Source organism: Anolis sagrei, chromosome 10 (genome assembly GCF_037176765.1).
Source record: "Anolis sagrei isolate rAnoSag1 chromosome 10, rAnoSag1.mat, whole genome shotgun sequence".
Taxonomy (NCBI): domain Eukaryota; kingdom Metazoa; phylum Chordata; class Lepidosauria; order Squamata; family Dactyloidae; genus Anolis; species Anolis sagrei.
The window spans coordinates 21,325,091-21,343,403 of record NC_090030.1 but is presented as its reverse complement, the minus strand read 5'-3'; the positions used below and the strand labels follow the sequence as shown (position 1 = coordinate 21,343,403).

Here is an 18,313-nt window from a genome sequence, read left to right as displayed (position 1 = left end):
GAAGAAGGGGGATGTGGGAGAATGTCAAAGCCATAGGAGGATTCTTTCATTTGGGCAACAGGTGAGTTGTGAACTGGTGCATTGTCTTTGGTGAGCATGCCACGTTGTCTCTTGGTTTTGATGGACTCCCACAGTTTCCATGGCAGTGAAACCTAGGATGCCCCAGTGATCATGGCACCCTTTGCTAGGAAATCCATTAATCCTACTGTTTGCTGGTCCCAAAATACTGTGAGCATGACCAGAGGTGGCCCTGGGTAATTTTCAACAGTAAGCAAACAGTATTTTGGCGCCCCCTCCCCAACCAATCACTGATATATATTTTCTGTTCATCATGGGAGTTCTGTGTGCCATATTTGGTTCAATTCCATCATTGGTGGAGTTCAGAAAGCTCTTTGATTGTAGGTGAACTATACATCCCAGTAACTACAACTCGCATATGTCCGTCCCCATCCCCCCCGAGCGCCTCAACTATACTGCAAATGCTTACTTTGCGTAATGGGTTGAGCCGCCCCTGAGCATGACCTTGCCTGCCAAGAGTTGGGCACATGCCTTCTTTGGAGACAGGGAGTCATGATGCTTCCATTGCATTGACTGGACTTTAGTCTTAGGATCTGAGTGATGGACCCAGCTTCCATCCTGTGTGATCGGTCTGTTGAAAAAGTCCTCTTGGTTTCCATGGCACATCTGTGTCAATACAGCCTAAGAGCATTCCTCTCGTTCCTGCTTCTGGAAAGGTGTGAGCAGCCGGAGGACCCAGCGAGACGATACCTTATGCATGTGAAGATGGTCTTGGATGACTTTTTTCCCACAGACCCCACAGTAATCTTGACATTTTGGGCTGGGTGGTGAATGGTTACGTGGCAATTTTCCAAAATGGCAACCTCCATTTGCTGGATGGTGTGTTCATCAATAGCAGAGTGGGGCTGCCCTGGAATTTGAGCTGTTTCTACCAAAGTCTGACCACATTGGAATTGATGATGTCAGTTCTTGACTACACCAAATGATGGGGAACCATCACCACAAACCTCTTTCATTTCATCCAACATCTCCTTTGGTGTGCGGTCTTTCAAGTAAAGGAACTTGAGGACCAGGGGCGGCTCATCCATTACGCGAAGTAAGCGGTCGCAGAACACTTTTTTTTGCCAGGGGCGCAGAGGCACCTCTGTAAATGCCCCTCGACTGCCACTTGAGGAGCGCCCCCTCAGCTCACAACAGCCCTAACAGTCCAGGGGGAGCCTCGGCTTTCTTGCCTCACTGCCGGGCGATCCTCTTCCCAAAGCCTCGCCTAGCCCCTCGTTCCTGCTCCACCCGGCCACCGAGTGCGCGAGCAGAGCTGCCGCTCAATCATTCTCCGTGTTCGATCCCTTCCTCATGACCGGCTCCCTTTCCCAATCCCCCAGCGCTCCACCCGCCTCCTCTCCTCTCCCCAATCCGCGGGTGGGCCAAGGGGCGGTCCCAATGGCTGAGGAGAAAGTCAGGAGAAGAGGTGACTTTTGGTGCACATGCCGGGGTCTTCAGGCACGCCTCCAGACCCAAAGCGGGCCAGGCAAGGGAGCAAATGTGGCAAGTGTAGTTACTGGGATGTATAGTTCACCTACAATCAAAGAGCATTCTGAACACCACCAATGATGGAATTGTACCAAATATAGCACACTGAACTCCCACGACAAACAGAAAATATATATCAATGATTGGTTGGCGGGGGGGGGGGGGGGGGGGGGGGCACCAAAATACTGTTTGCTTACTGTTGAAAATTACCTAGGGCCGCCTCTGTTGAGGACTGCTCTGTATTCCACTGGGTCCATTCTCAACCCTCACAACACTTCAGCACATGCAAAATCAAGACCGTTCTCAGTTCTGAGTTGTAAATTGGCACGTAACCTAGAGAGACTTATATCAGGACACAAGTACAGTTTCAGCATCCTGTGATAAATAGAAGTGGGTCAGGAGAAATCTTTAATGGACGCTCCTCGTAAAGGAAGGGGATTTGGCTGCGACTGGACAACATTCCAAGGACAATTCATAACAAAGGTTTTAGGTGAGGCAAAGGTGCTCACTCATTGTGTCTAGTGCAGCTTCTATTTCATGTTTTCATAATCTTGGGGGTCCAATTTCTTGAGACAGTTTCTCCAATGCTTTTTGCAAATGATTTCCTGCATCACTAGTTACTTTTCCATTCGTTTGTCTTTACTTGTTAATATATACAAACAACTCAGCGTGGATAAGGAACAACATAAACAGGGAGTGGAGGGGAGGCGGGAGGTAGAGTCAAAATGGCTCTAAAAATACATATTAAATCATTATTTTTCTTTTGGAGACATTGCACCAATCCCACAACATTATCCCCATTTGTGATGGAGAATCTCACCCGCCGTATGCCTTTAATCCAAGTATCCGTTTTGGAGCTTTAATCCCATATCTCTCTGCCATCCGGATGCAATGCTTCCATGGGAGCGGCCCCCTTTCTTGGCTTCTCTGGTCCTCCTTCATACATAAACATTACATATACATTTTAAAAAGGATTTCGCTCACTTCAATCCGGTACCAAAGGAGCAACGATGCTGCCTATCCCATAATACTGCACATCAAATGCACCAGGCAGGCTGCCAGTAAGGGCTTTTCTCGCAGGGTTTTTCAAGCCATGAAGAGCAACAGTTGCATCTCAATCGAGATAAAAGCAGGATGATGATGATGATGATGATGATGATGATGATAATAATAATAATCGAACTGCAAAGGCTCTGGCATAAACCATACGAAATCCAGCATATAGATCTCATTTGCTGTGACATACTGTGCTTTTGTATAAGTAATAATAATAATAATAATAATAATAATAATAATAATAATATGTTGTTGTTGTTGTTGTTGTTGTTGTTGTTGTTGTTGTTGTTGTTGAAGGCTTTCATGGCCAGAATCAATGGGTTGTGGGTTGCTGTGAAGTTTCCAGTTTTTTTTTGTCGTGTCAGGAATGACTTGAGAAACTACAAGTCGCTTCTGGTGTGAGAGAATTGGCCATCTGCAAGGACGTTGCCCAGGGGACGCTCTGATGTTTTGATGTTTTATCATCCTTGTGGGAGGATTCTCTCATGTCCCCGCATGATGAGCTGGAGCTGACAGAGGGGGCTCATCTGCGCTCTCCCCAAATTCGAACCTGCGACCTGTCGGTCTTCAGTCCTGCAGGCACAGGAGTTTAACCCACTGCGTCACTGGGGGCATCCACAGAGGTGCCTGCTATAGATGTGGGTGAAACGTCAGGAGAGAATGCTTCTAGAACATGGCCATACAGCCCGGAAAACTCACAGCAACCCAATAATAATAATGTTATTATTTATTCGTTCAGTTGCTTCCGACTCTTCGTGACCTCAGCGACCAGCCCATGCCAGAGCTCCCTGTTGGCCATGGCCACCCCCAGCTCCTTCAAGGTCAAGCCAGTCACTTCAAGGATACCATCCATCCATCTTGCCCTTGGTTGACCCCTCTTCCTTTTTCCTTCCATTTTCCCCATCATTCTCTTCTTCAAGCTTTCTGTCTTCTCATTATGTGGACAGTGTACTTCAACTTTGTCTCTAATATCCTTCCCTCCAGTGAGCAGTCGGGCTTTGTTTCCTAGAGAATAGACTGGTTGGATCTTCTTTCAGTGCAAGGCACGCTCAGGATTTTCCTCCAGCAACACAGTTCAAAAGCATCTATCTTCCTTCGCTCAGCCTTCCTTGTGGACCAGCTCTCACATCCATAGGTTACTATGAGGAATACCATTGCTTTGACTATGCAGATCTTTCTTGCTTCACTATTTTATCGAGATTGGACATTGCTCTCCTCCCAAGAAGGAAAGTCTTCTGATTTCCTGGCTGCAGCCTGTGTCTGCAGTCATCTTTGCACCTAGAAATACAAAGTCTGTCATTGCCTCCACGTTTTCTCCTTCTATTTGCCAGATATAAATCAGTCCGGTTGCCACCATCTTGGTTTTTTTGATGTTTAGCTGCAACCCAGCTTTTGCACTTTCTTCTTTCACCTTGATTAGAAGGCTCCTCAACTCCTCCTCACTTTCCGCAATCAAAGTGGTATCATCTGCATATCTAAGGTGTTAATGTTCCTTCACCAAGCCCCGCACATCGCATGATGTGTTCTGCATATAACCTGAATAGAGAGGGCGAGAGTAGACAGCCCAGCCATATTCATTTCCCAATTTTGAACCAGTTGGTTGTTCCGTGGTCTCTTCTGACTGTTGCCACCTGGTCATTATACAGATTCCTCAGGAGACAGACAAGGTGATTTGGTACCCCCATCCACCAAGAACTTGCCACAATTTATTATGGTGCACACTGTCAAAGGCTTTAGAATAGTCAAGAAAACAGAAATTATTGTTGTTATTATAATTTGAAACACAACAAGATGAGTCCACGGCAGACAAGATCACTCTACTGACTGTTGTATTGGATCAGCAGATCCAATACAACAAGTATCTAGGACTGTGTGATGTATTGGTGAATAATGCATGCAGATCCTAGTAAGGTGGCCTTCTGCAGTTGGCAGATGGTAATTTTGTCAGCGCCGATTGTATTTAAGTGCAGGCCAAGGTCTTTAGGTACTGCACCCAGTGTGCCGAACACCACTGGGACCACCTTGACTGGCTTGTACCAGAGTTTTTGCAGTTCGATCTTTAAATCCTCATATCGTGTCAGCTTTTCCAGTTGTTTCTCTGCAATCCTGCTGTCACCTGGGACTGCAACATCGACAATCCATACTTTGTTTTTTAACATGATTGTGAGGTCAGGAGTATTATTATTATTATTATTATTATTATTATTATATACCATGAGGTCAGGAGTATTGTGCTCCAAAACTCTGTCTGAATTTGGAAGTCCCAGAGTAGCTTGACATGTCCATTTTCTGTAACTTTTTCTGGCTTGTGACCCCTCTAGTTCTTTGTCATAGGCAGATGGTGTTTGTGGCACAAGTTCCAATGAATCATCTGAGCAATGGTGTTGTGCCTCTGCTTGTAGTCTGTCTGCGCAAGCTTCTTGCAGCAGCTGAGGATATGATCTATTGTTTCATCTGCTTCCTTGCAGAGTCTACATTTGGGATCTGTTGTTGACTTTTCAATTCTGGTTTTGATGGCACTGGTTCTAATGGCTTGTTCTTGGGCTGCCGGAATCAGGCCCTCCTTTGTCTCCTTTTTCAGAGTTCCATTTGTGCCATGTTTTTTCTTTGTCAAGTTAGCTCTCAATTTTTCCCAGGAATTGTCCATGGAGACCGTTGTTTCGCTAGTTTTCTCTTCTGCTCTGGATTGTGTTTTTACGGTATTCCCTTTCTTCTTCTTCTTCTTCTTCTTCTTCTTCTTCTTCTTCTTCTTATTATTATTATTATTATTATTATTATTAAAGATAAAAGCAAGCCCTCCTTATGCTCTAATGATGAGATTATTATTATTATTATTATTATTATTATTATTATTATTATTATTATCTTTATTTATACCCCGCAAAATCTCCCGAAGGACTCGATGCGGCTTACAAAGGCCAAGGTCACCGACAACAACAACATGCAATATACAATAAAACTCATAAGCAAATAATAAACCTCAAGCAGACAATAAAACAGTAAAACGATGACACAGTGATGCAATTTAAAACCTAAAGGCTGGGCCAAATGTAATAAACAAAATTTAAAAGTGCTGAACTTGACGGTAATACGTAGAGGTATTTGGAGGTAGGTGCAATGTGCAGATAATCCTAAATCTCTAACAAAGTGCATTTGGGACTTGATGCCGGGAGTTTCCTATTCTGGGAAGGCACACTGGAACAGCCAGGTCTTCAGGCTCTTCCTGAAGACTGCCAACGTTGGGGCTTGTCTGATGTCCTTGGGGAGAGAGTTCTAGAGTCGGGGGGCCACCACAGAGAAGGCCCTGTCCCTCGTCCCCACCAAGCGTGCCTGCGATGCAGTTGGGATCGTGAGCAGGGCCTCTCCAGATGATCGAAGGGAATGTGCGGGTTCATAAACGGAGATGCGGTCACACAGGTAGGTCCCAAACAATTTAGGGCTTTGTAGGTGAGCACCTGCACCTTGAATTGGGACCGGAAGATGATGCCAATATGTAAGGCAAAAGCCTATCTGCTTCCATTTCCTCCCAAAAATTAAACCCTATTGACAAGGGGGGATGAGTCCTTATGCTATGTGGCTTCTTGCTCTCTCCAAGTGAAACATTAGCAATGCAGGACTTTCCTTTGGGTTTCCCTCATCTCGGACGAGTCTACCAGATTTCAGCCCTTGGGGGCATCACTAGATCCAGACTGTCCGTCCCCCCCCCCAAAAAAAGGCTAGACATGGATCAGATGCTTCCCTGGATGGAGATGGATAATAATAATAATACTACGGCAGCCCAAAGGCAAACTGGGAGATCAAGCATCTATTTCTGATCCAGTTGCCATGGCAACGTTGATGCTTGGAAGGACCCGGTCCAGCCAACCTTCTCCTGGTGTTGCCTCCCCGCCTTTTCTCGCCTTCTTCCTATTCTTCAGAGGAGGTTCGCACTATATAACCTTTTGGGGGATGCATCTTCCATTCCTATGGGGAAAGGGGGGTGTTTGCATTGATTGTCGCTTTCCTACCAATTGCTGATACCTTCAAAGAAGGTTACAACATGAGCGGTCAAAGGATGGAAAGAGAACAACCAAGGAGAACAGGTCACAGAACCTCCCTTATTGAAGCCTTCAGAGCCAGGCGACAGCAGGCTTCCTTTGAATGGATATTGCCAAGGAGAGGGCCATCGTCCAGGAAAGCTTTTGCAATGGGGAGAAGAAGCCAAGAAGGCAAGACAAATCAGGTGCAATAAGAAGAACCAGAGGCAACAAGATAAGTTATCTAATAAGATCAAAGTGCAATAAGACACACTATATCATAAGGTAACTGATGTGCAATAGGAAGCGTCATGTGCAATTAGAGGCCGTACAATAATAATAATAATAATAATAATAATAATAATAATAATAACTCTATTTATACCCCACCACCATCTCCCCAAGGGACTCGGAGCAGCTTACTTGAAGCCAAGCCCAACAACACATCAAAAACAACAAGTAATAATAAAACAACAAGCAATAAACAAAATAAGCAATACAATTAATATAACTCACAAGTAGACAATAACACACAAGAATTTAAAAACCTATGGCTGGGCCAGATGTAGTAGTTAAAAACTTTAAAAATAAATGCTGGACATGAACAGAGGTTGTATCTATTAGGAGGGTTTTAAATCAAAAGTAAAGAGCAACCCAACGGGTAGTTAAAGTGCTTCGCAGAGTATTTGCAGGGGATTGTTTCCTTTACTTACTTACTTACTTACTTACTTAGGTGAACCCTCGTTGTCCGAGTAGGATTGTCTTCCAAGATCGGTATAATGGCAGTGGGTCCATAGGTAGAGGGCATTGGTTTCCAGATTGAAGGTAGTTGGGGCTGGCTTGACACGCCTTGCTCTTGGCACGTTTCTCTCTTTCACCCTCCATTCGTGCCTCTTCAAATTCTATAGCACTGCTGGTCACAGCTGACCTCCAGCTGGAATGCTCAGTGGCCAGGGCTTCCCAGTTCTCAGTGTCTATGCCAGAGTTTGTAAGGTTGGCTTTGAGCCCCTCTTAAAAACTCTTTTCATAGAATCATAGAATCAAAGAGTTGGAAGAGACCTCATGGGCCATCCAGTCCAACCCCCTGCCAAGAACCAGGAATATTGCATTCAAATCACCCTGTTTAAAATCCAGCCTTTGTTTAAAAGCTTCCAAAGAAGGAGCCTTCACCACACTCCAGGGCAGAGAGTTCCACTGCTGAACGGCTCTCACAGTCAGGAAGTTCTTCCTCATGTTCAGATGGAATCTCCTTTCTTGTAGTTTGAAGCCATTGTTCCGCATCCTAGTGTCCAGGGCAGCAGAAAACAAGCTTGCTCCCTCCTCCCTGTGGCTTCCTCTCACATATTTATACATGGCTATCATGTCTCCTCTCAGCCTTCTCTTCTTCAGGCTAAACATGCCCAGTTGCTTAAGCCACTCCTCATAGGGCTTGTTCTCCAGACCCTTGATCATTTTAGTTGCCCTCCTCTGGACACATTCCAGTTTGTCAATATCTCTCTTGAATTGTGGTGCCCAGAATTGGACACAATATTCCAGGTGTGGTCTAACCAAGGCAGAATAGAGCATGGGTAGCATGACTTCCCTGGAACTAGACACTATGCTCCTATGGATGCAGGCCAAAATCCCATTGGCTTTTTTGCCACCACATCACATTGTTGGCTCATGCTTAACTTGTTGTCCACGAGGACTCCAAGATCTTTTTCACACATATTGCTCTCGAGCCAGGCATTGTCCCCCATTCTGTATCTTTGCATTTTGTTTTTCCTGCCAAAGTGGAGTATCTTGCATTTGTCACTGTTGAACTTCATTTTGTTAGTTTTGGCCCATCTCTCTAATCTGTCAAGATCGTTTTGAATTCTGCTCTCCAACATTCCATTTTCCATTCTTGAGTTCGGAGTAGAGCAACTGCTTTGGGAGACAGTGGTCAAGCATCCAGACAACATGGTCGGTCCAGCAGAGTTTATGGCGGAGGAGCATCACTTCAATGCTGGTGGTCTTTGCTTCTTCCAGCATGCTGACATTTCTCCGCTTGTCTTCCCAAGAGATTTGCAGGATTTTCCAGAGGCGGCAGTGATGGAATCATTCCAAGAGTCGCATGTGACGTCTGTAGACTGTCCACGTCTTGCAGTCGTATAGCAGGGTTGGGAGGACAATAGCTTTATAAACAAGCACTTTGGTCTCTCTATGGATGTCCTGGTCCTCAAATACTCTCTGCTTCATTTGGAAAAAAGCTGCACTCGCAGAGCTCAGGCGGTTATTATTATTATTATTATTATTATTATTTGAAACACAACAAGATGAGTCCACAGCAGACATTCTGCTGGCTGTTGAAATGGATCACACATCAGACACTTCCCAAGTGTCTAGGACTGTGTGATGTATCGGCAAATGATGTGTGGAGATCCCAGTAAGGTGGGCTTCTGCAGCCAGCATGACTGCATGGAGCGTCGTTACCTTCCCGCCGGACCTATTGATCTACTCACATTTGCATGTTTTCAAACAGCTAAGTTGGCAGAAGCTGGGGCTAGCGACAGGACCTCACCCCGCTCCCCAGATCATCATCATCACATTATTATTATTATTATTATTATTATTATTATTATTAGTCCACAGGAGACACTCTGCTGGCTGTTGTATTGGATCACATGGTGGACACTTCCCAAGTGTCTAGGACTATGTGATGTATCGGCAAATAATGCATGCAGATCCCAGTAAGGTGGCCTTCTGCAGCTGGCAGATGGTAATCTTGTCAGCGCCAATTGTGTTTAAGTGCAGGCCAAGGTCTTTAGGCACTGTACCCACTGGGACCACTTTTACTGGCTTGTGCCAGAGTCTATTATTATTATTATTATTATTATTATTATTATTATTATTATTATACAATAAGAAGAGCCATGTGAAAAGCAAGGCGTGTACAATAAGAAGAACCAATAAGAAAAGTTGTGCAACAAGACAAGCCATGGGCAATAAGAAGAACCACATACAGTAAGACAAGCCATATGAAATTAAAAAAAAAATCCAGATATAATAAGGGAATAGGCTTGTGCAATGGGGGCAGCTGGGCCACAAGAAAGGAGACCTCTGGCTGGGATTCTGGGACCTGTCATCCAGAGATGAACTTTCCCAAGCTCTACCAATGTATGATGGCAGATGTGGGCAATGAGGGGGTCTCACGCTTGGCCCCCAAAAGGAGCTGTGAGCACAGGGTTTGGGGCCCCTGTTTCTCGATGCATCTTCTCTTGCAGTACAGCCCATTCCTCCCAGTGCAATTAGCAGCGTTTAGATAACAAATTGCGGCACTAATGTAATTAGCCCGGCAGTAATTGGCTCCGCAAAGGGCATGCTAAGCTGGTGCAAGCAGGATGGCTGTGATTAACCAGGCAATTTGAACTTTGCAGGGTTACCTTTAGGGGTTCCCCTCCCAGCCAAGAGGGCCCACATTGATCCGAAAATGTATTCAGTGTTTCTGTTCCAAAATATATGAAGATTTTCCCTCCAAAAAGGTCATCTGAGCATGTGCAAAGCACCTCCATCTCATCTACACCCAATGTCGATGGGCCTTAGTGATAATGCTATTGACCTCCCAACGCTGCTATACGCTTGCGAGACGTGGACAGTCTACAGACGTCACATGCAACTCCTGTAACTATTCCATCAGCGTTGCCTCCGGAAAATCCTGCAAATCTCTTGGGAAGACAGGCGGGGAAATGTCAGTGTGTTGGAAGAAGCAAAGACCACCAGCATTGAAGCGATGGTCCTCCGCTACCAACTCCGCTGGACCAGCCATGTTATCCGGATGCCCGACCACTGTCTCCCAAAGGAGTTGCTCTACTCCGAATTCAAGAACGGAAAACGGAATGTTGGTGGACAGGAAAAGAGATTTGAAGATGGGCTCAAAGCCAACCTTAAAAACTCTGGCATAGACAATGAGAACTGGGAAGCCCTGGTAAAGTCGAGCACGAATTTAGGAGGGTCTTGCCCAGGAGGGAGAGAGCCTACAGACCCACAAAAAAGGATCCGCTATTTTGGTGAGCAAAAGAAAAACGAAGCCACAAGTAATAATTTCCTTAATAAATCTCACCAAAGTAGAAGGAAGCATTGATTTTATTGTGATCCAGCTGGAAATGATGCAAAGCCGCAATAATTCGTCAAGCAAGCATACAGTGTACACAAAATAAAGCCTTTTTATACTAAAACAGAGCTGTCAGATTTGAATTTCCCGCTCCCTGCCCCTCTGCCAGCTTGGCGATGATTGGCTGGCACTCTACAGCTGGGAGGAGGCTTGGCTGCCTCCTGAGTGCCTTAGCCAATAGATGAGCTTCGGCTTCCTGGCCAATCAGGAGAGAGGAAGGCGGGACGAGAGGGAAACAATGAATTCTTGAGTGGATTATGGAAATATGTGGTGTCCAAATGGCCGGCGAGTCCTCAGGGGCCTTCTAACCATCCTCACTGGCCCTTGAGCACTTCAGCTGGAGGTCAGCTGTGACTAGCAGTGCTGTAGAATTTGAAGAGGCACAAATAGAGGGCGAAAGAGAGAAACATGCCAAGAGGAAGGCATGTCAAGCCAACCCCAACCGCCTTCCACCTGGAAACCGAGGCCCTGCTCTCGATCCTGCCTGCGTCACAGGTGCGCTTGGCGGGGACGAGAGACAGGGCCTTCTCAGTGGTGGCCCCTCGGCTATGGAATGCCTTGCCAGCAGACATCAGACAGGCACCTTCGTTGCTGGCGTTTCGGAGAATGGTCAAGACCTGGCTTTACGAACAAGCGTTTGGCTAGGCAATGCAACTAATTAAGGAAGACGGTAACTGAACATAGGAACGGCACAGTGACTATGAGAATGGATCTGACTTTAACGGAGGCGTTATATATGTTGTTTGTTGATTTGTCTTGTCTGATGTTAATTGTTGTGGAGCGACGTTGTCGTCCCGGTTGTTGTATTGCTGTGTTTTAATTGCACTGTAAACCGCATTGAGTCGCCTGTCAAGGCTGAAAATGCGGTATAAAAGTGAAGCAAATAAATAAATAAATAAATAAGTAAGTGATAACTTCAAACTGCAAAGAATATCCAGCTAGGTCACTACAATCAGCTTTTAAATAGAGGCTGGATGGTCATCTCTCTGGGGTGCTTTGATTGTGCTTTTCCTGCATAGTAGGGGGTTGGACTAGATAGCCCACATAGTCTCTTCCAACTCTATTATTATATGATTCTGTCAAGCTTATTCATTCAAGGCATGGGGAAACTGTAAGTTTGGCATCAATGCTAACAAGGACTCTAAAGACCATCTGCCTGGTGATCTAGGCCCAGTTCAGTGCAGATGGCAACTCTAATTCAACTAAATACTCAGGGATTCAAGGCCAAAAACCGAAGATTTATGCACTTAGAGGCCTGGCTTTGGGCCGGGAAATTCGTCCAGCTGAATTTCTCTACTATTTAATATACAAAGCCGACTGGGATAGGAATCTGACCAATTTGAGCTTCCCTGGGTTTGAATCCACTTCTTCAGGCTCATTAAATGCATCTTAAAGATGCCACTCGATTCCTCGCTTTGAGTTTTTATACTGAAGCAGTTTACTTCTTTGGACATGGATCCTGCCCGGTGCTTTCCCTTCCAAAGAGGAAGAAATTTGCAAATTTTGGGGTAAATTATTGTCGAAATTGAAGTTTTTACTGAAGTTGGAGGAGCACAGGCTCCCCCTGATGGTGGATGTGTGCCTGTGCAAGTTGGGAAATCCACACGACACAAGTAGCACAGTTCGATACCACTTTAACTGCCATGCGATGGCATCCTGGAAATTGTAGTTCTTTAGATATCTGCCTTTCTTTGCAGAGGGGGCTTGTCCACAACAAACTACAGATCCCAAGCTTTCATAGCAGTTTAAATTGATGTTAAACCACTATAGTTTTGCAGTGTGGATGCTCTCTGGGAAAGTGCGGCAGTCTTTAGATGCCTCTGAGCATATGCAGAATGCCTTTTTGCAAACAGTTCAGTTATATGTATTGTCGAAGGCTCTCATGGCCGGAATCACTGGGTTGTTGTAGGTTTTTTCGGGCTGTATGGCCATGTTCTAGAGGCATTCTCTCCTGACGTTTCGCCTGCATCTATGGCAAGCATCCTCAGAAGTCGTGAGGTCTGTTGGAACTAGGAAAAAGGGTTTATATATCTGTATATATCTAGCTCCAGCAGACAAGAGTCCTTTGTCCCACCCTGGTCATTCCACAGATATATAAACCCTTTTTCCTAGTTCCAACAGACCTCACTACCTCTGAGGATGCTTGCCATAGATGCAGGCAAAATGTCAGGAGAGAATGCCTCTAGACCATCGGCCATACAGTCCGAAAAAACCTACAACAACCCAATATATGATGTATTTATGTATTTATGTTGGTTAGTAGAAATTGTCAACACTGATTTATCTAATCGTTTCCTTTTTTTTCTTTTCTCTTTCTTTCAGTTTTGTCTATTATTTGTTATTATTGTTATTATTATTATTATTTATTCCCCTCCTCCTTTTTTTCTTTTCTTTTTTCCTTTCCCATTATCCCCTCTTCCCCCGATCCTCCTTCCAATCTAATTCCTCCTCTTCACCTCCCTCTTTTTTCTCTTTTTTAAAACTATTATTATTATTTGAAACACAACAAGATGAGTCCACAGCAGACACTCTGCTGGCTGTTGAATTGGATCACACATCGGACACTTCCCAAGTGTCTAGGACTGTGTGATGTATCGGCGAATAATGCGTGCAGATCCCAGTAAGGTGGCCTTTTGCAGCTGGCAGCTGGTAATCTTGTGAGCACCGATTGTGTTTAAGTGCAGGCCAAGGTCTTTAGGCACTGCACCCAGTGTGCTGATAACCACTGGGACCACCTTGACTGGCTTGTGCCAGAGTCGTTGCAGTTCAATTTTTAAATCCTCATATTATGTCAGCTTTTCCTATTATTATTATTATTTGATCTTTTTCTCTTTCTCTTCTCTGTTTCCATACTCCTCTCTATATATATGTTCCCCCACTTTCACTGTACACAGTAATATGTTTGATATTTTTTGTATCATTTTATGTATAGTTTGACTATTGTGTTAATTGTTGTCGATATGTCTTGTTGGTATTCACTAATAAAAATCATTTTTAAAAAAACCCTCCACTGCCAGCAGAAAATACAGGAGGGGATTGAGGAGGATTGACTCTGGAGTTTGGGAGTTATAGTTCACCCTGCATCCAGATAGCACTGTGACACCCACCAACAATGAATCTCAGATGCACAGGCCCAACATGGCCAACTTTGAATAAACTTTGGGGGGAAAAAATCTGTTCCTAGCTTTGCTTCTAAATCTCAGGAAGATCTAGATCAGGCATGGGCTGAATCTCAGGAAGATCTCAGGAAGATCTAGATCAGGCATGGGCAAACTTGGGCACTCCCTCCAGGTGTTTTGGACTCCGACTCCCATAATTCCTAACAGCCTCGGGCCCCTTTCTTTCCCCCCTCGACCGTTTTAAGAAATGGCCCCACTTAACCGATGTTGTATTCTGCACAGTCAACAAGGGGAAGCCCCATGCCTGCCCTATTGCAGCAGTCTAGCTTCATAGAACCATAGAATCCTTGAGTTGGAAGGACCTCGTGGGTATTCAAAGCACCCCTGACGGATGGCTATCCAGCCTTTGCTTAAAAGCTTCCAGAGAAACGAGACTCCACCACACTCTGGGGCAGAGAGTTCCACTGCTGAACAGCACTCATAGTTAGGAAGTTCTTTCTAATGTTCAGGTGGAGTCTCCTGAGAATTTCCCCCTCCTTAAGCGGCTGAGCGGGGGGAGGGGGGAAGGAAAGGGCCTGAGTCTGTTAGGAGTGATGGGAGCTGGAATCCAAAACAACTGCAGGTTCCCAAGTTTGTCCATGCCTGCTCTACACTGTCATATCATCCAGGTCAAAGCAGATGATCTGGATTTTATACGGCAGTGTAGAAATGGCCCCACTTAACCAATCAAGATTATTAAGATTGTCTGGAGAGGCCCTGCTCTCGGTCCCACCGGCCTTGCAAGCGCGTTTGGTGGGGACGAGGGACAGGGCCTTCTCGGTGGTGGTCCCTCGACTCTGGAACTCTCTCCCACTGGAGATCAGAACTGCCCCGTCTATCCTGACATTTAGGAAACAGGTGAAGACTTGGTTATGGAGACAGGCATTTGACGAATTAGCCAACACCCTGAGATAGGGATGGAGGATGATGAGCAACGATTTTAGTGTGACAATTGACCATTATAGTTATTGATTGTAATTGCTGTTTTAATGTTTTACTGTAATATGTATTATGATGTTTTATTGATTGTATGTGATATTATGGTTGGAAACCGGTCTGAGTCTCTCAAGAGAGGTGAGAAGGCTGGTATACAAAACTTTTAAATAAATAAATAAATAAATTTATATTCTGCACAGTCAACAAGGGGAAGTCCCATGCACGCTCTATTGCAGCAGTCTAGCTTCATAGAACTATAGAATCATTGAGATAGAAGGACCTTGTGGGCATTCAAAGCACCCCTGACAGATGGCTATCCAGCCTCTGCACAGTCAACAGGAGAAGCCCCATGCATGCTCTATTGCAGCAGTCTAGCTTCATCACTTAAGCGGCTGAGGGGGAAAAGGAAAGGGCCTGAAGCTGTTAGGAATTGTGGGAGTCCAAGTTTGCCTGTGCCTGATCTAACAAATTAACTCAAGGAAGACATAAAAGGCACAGAGTCTTACTTTGGAAGTTGGGACTTTCGCTTGAACCAGAGAAATAAATCGGAGCAGACACTCTGACTAAAGGCAAGTCAGCGAAAGGGAAGCGAAGTTTAAAACGTGAGGCGTCGGCTGCTTAAAATCCCAGCCCTAAATGCGTAAAACAAACAGTGAAAGAGTCTTTAAATATGTAGGAAGCCTAGGGAGGCGTCCAGGGAAAAGCCAAAGGTGTGAGGAGATGATCTGGGAGGAAGAGGGCTTTCTGAGAAGGCAGCAAAACCTAATTCCTTCCCGGCTTCTGGAGAAGTAGGGCAGCCGGCTGCGTTTGGACCACTTTTCCTCTTGAGGAATTAATAGAGGGCTTGAGAGATGGATGGGTTTTCGGAGAGGCAAATGGAGGCATTAAAAATTCACCGGGTAGAATAAACCCAAGAGCTTAGAAATGGTTGGTCTTCGAAGAAAAATGCTTGCCTTCTTGTTCCTTTTGCGTAAGGATGTGAGTGGACGGCAACTCGCATCATGGCAGGTTAATCCCTCTCAACCTCCACCAGTGCTTAAAGATGGCTATGTGGGTCATCGAACAATTTGAAGCAGCCGTGAATAGTGAGATCTTAATGGCGAGCCAGCCAGGGGCCATTGCCCTGAAGCCAATCTGACCTGCAGCAGGGAGTTCCGCAGTTCTCTAATGCCCTCTTGGGCCAGCTACCATGGAGTGTGGCCACAGCAGCATCCTCAACCAAATGCTCTCCTTCTGCTTCACTTTCTTCTCCTACCTAACATTGTAACAACCCCCCCCCCAATAAAGTATCAATTAATTGTAACTTTTTCCTTTCCATAGAGTTACTTTGTGTCCTTTACTGCCTCCAAACTATTCTCTTCATGAACTTTCCCTCTCCTGCCTGCAGATGGCTGCCTGTCTCCCTGGTATGCAATTTTCGTGTCCCAGGGAGCCTGAAACTGAGTTCCTCTGAACCGCGGATACGGAAACCCATCGGGTCCCCGTATCCGCGGATCAACGTATTGCTCCAAAATCGGTGCCATCTTCTCCTTGGAGAATTTCAAGATAAATGGCTATCTTTCTATCTTACCCGACATGGAGCCCAGCTGGCTCCTTGCTGCCACAACATTGCTGCCACCATCTTGTTGATGGTGGAGGCTCCTTCTTTGGAAGCTTTTAAACAGAGGCTAGATGGCCAGCTGTCAGGGGTGATTTGAATACAATATTAATGCTTCTTGGCAGGGGGTTGGACTGGATGGCCCATGAGGTCTCTTCCAACTCTTTGATTCTATGATTCTGTTGACCTGGGGAACCGGCTGCGGCCACCCCTTGGCACCCCCAGGATTTTCTCCATAATCTGAAGTGGGAATGCCGAGTCCCGATAAGTGGATACGGCACCAGCCACAGGTCCATGGAGTGTGGCCACAGCAGCAGCTTCAACCGAAGTCTCTCCTTCTGCTTTACTTTCTTCCCCTACCTAACATTGCAACAACCCCCCCGATAAAGTATCAATTAATTGTAACTTTTTCCTCTCCATAGTGTTACTTTGTGTCCTTTACTGCCTCCAAACTCTTCTCTTCATGAACTTTCCCTCTCCTGGCTGCAGATGGCTGCCTGCCCACCCGGGATGAAATTTTCACATCCCGGGGAGGCTGAAACTGCGTTTCTCTGAACTGCGGATACGGAAACCCATCGGGTCCCCATATCCGCGGGTCAACGGATTGCCCCCAAATCAGTGCTATTCTTCTCCTAGACTAATTTCAAGACTAATGGCTATCTTGCTTTTGCTCTGCTAACCTCTCCGTCCCAGGAATAACCCTTTTTGCCCCCCAAACCGGACATGGAGCCCAGCTGGCCACCACACTGCCGCCATCTCGTTGATGCCTGAAGAGCCTGTTGACCTGAGGAAACTGCTGCGGCCACCCCTTGGCACCCTCAGTAAACCGACAGGCCATCCTGGTCCGTGATGAGATGGGATCTATAGTTTTCTCCATAATCCGAAGCGCGAATGCCGAGTCCCGATAAGTGGATACGGCACCAACTGCAGGTCGTCTGGCAAGACAAACAAGCTAATCCAATGTTTGCAAATTAAGAAATCTCACCAAGTTTCACTTAGGCAAAATACTCCACTTAGGCAGAAAAAAAAATGAAATGCAAAGATACAGAATGGGGAACACATGGATCGACAGCAGATCTTGGGGTCCTCGTGGACAACAAGTTAAGCATGAGCCAACCATGTGATGTGGTGGCAAAAAAAGACAATGGGATTTTGGCCTGCATTAATAGGAGTCTAGTGTCAATGAGGAGGAACAACCCAGAACTCCCTGCCTTCAAGCTGATCTGACCTGCAGTAGGGAGTTCCGCAGTTCTTTAATGCCCTCTTGGGCCAGCTTCCATGGAGTGTGGCCACAGCAGCATCCTCAACTAAATGCTGTCCTTCTGCTTCACTTTCTTCTCCTACCTTTGTAACAAACCCCCCAATAAAGTATCAATTAATTGTAACATTTTCCTTTCCATAGTGCTACCTTTGTGTGGGAGGATGAAAGGGAAAACGGGACATTTTAAAAACAGCTGGAAAAGTGGGATGGCAGAAGGTGGGTTGGGATCATCCATCCCACACCAAGTTGTCACGGATTTTCGGTCCCTCCCGAAGTTGCCCAAAGGGGCGTCCTGTGGCTTTGGGTGGGGGATCAACTTTCTCCCAGTTCACCGGCGTGAGTCTAAGGTGAGCTGTTCTTGTGACGAAGGAGAAGGCGATAAGTTTCTTGGCGGCCGCCTCCTCCTGCCCAACCCTTCCGGGGAAGAAGGCCGGAAAGAGGGAAGGAAGAAACCTGTGCCTTTTCCTTTGGAGCCAAGCAATTTGGGAAGAGAAGGCGGCCCATTTCCCACCCCAAACTGGACGCCCCAGTCTTTTGGGAGGAGTGGATGGAACAGGCCCTAAACTCATCCCAAGTGTTCATGTATAGCCATGTATAAATATGTGAGAG

General features: G+C 45.8%; 1 protein-coding gene across 1 annotated transcript in view; it reads left to right on the top strand.

The window, feature by feature from the left end:
• The window catches only part of LOC132762895 (gap junction beta-1 protein), a 122,263-nt gene that overhangs the window by 86,037 nt on the left and 17,913 nt on the right, over positions 1-18,313 (top strand). The window lies entirely within an intron of this gene.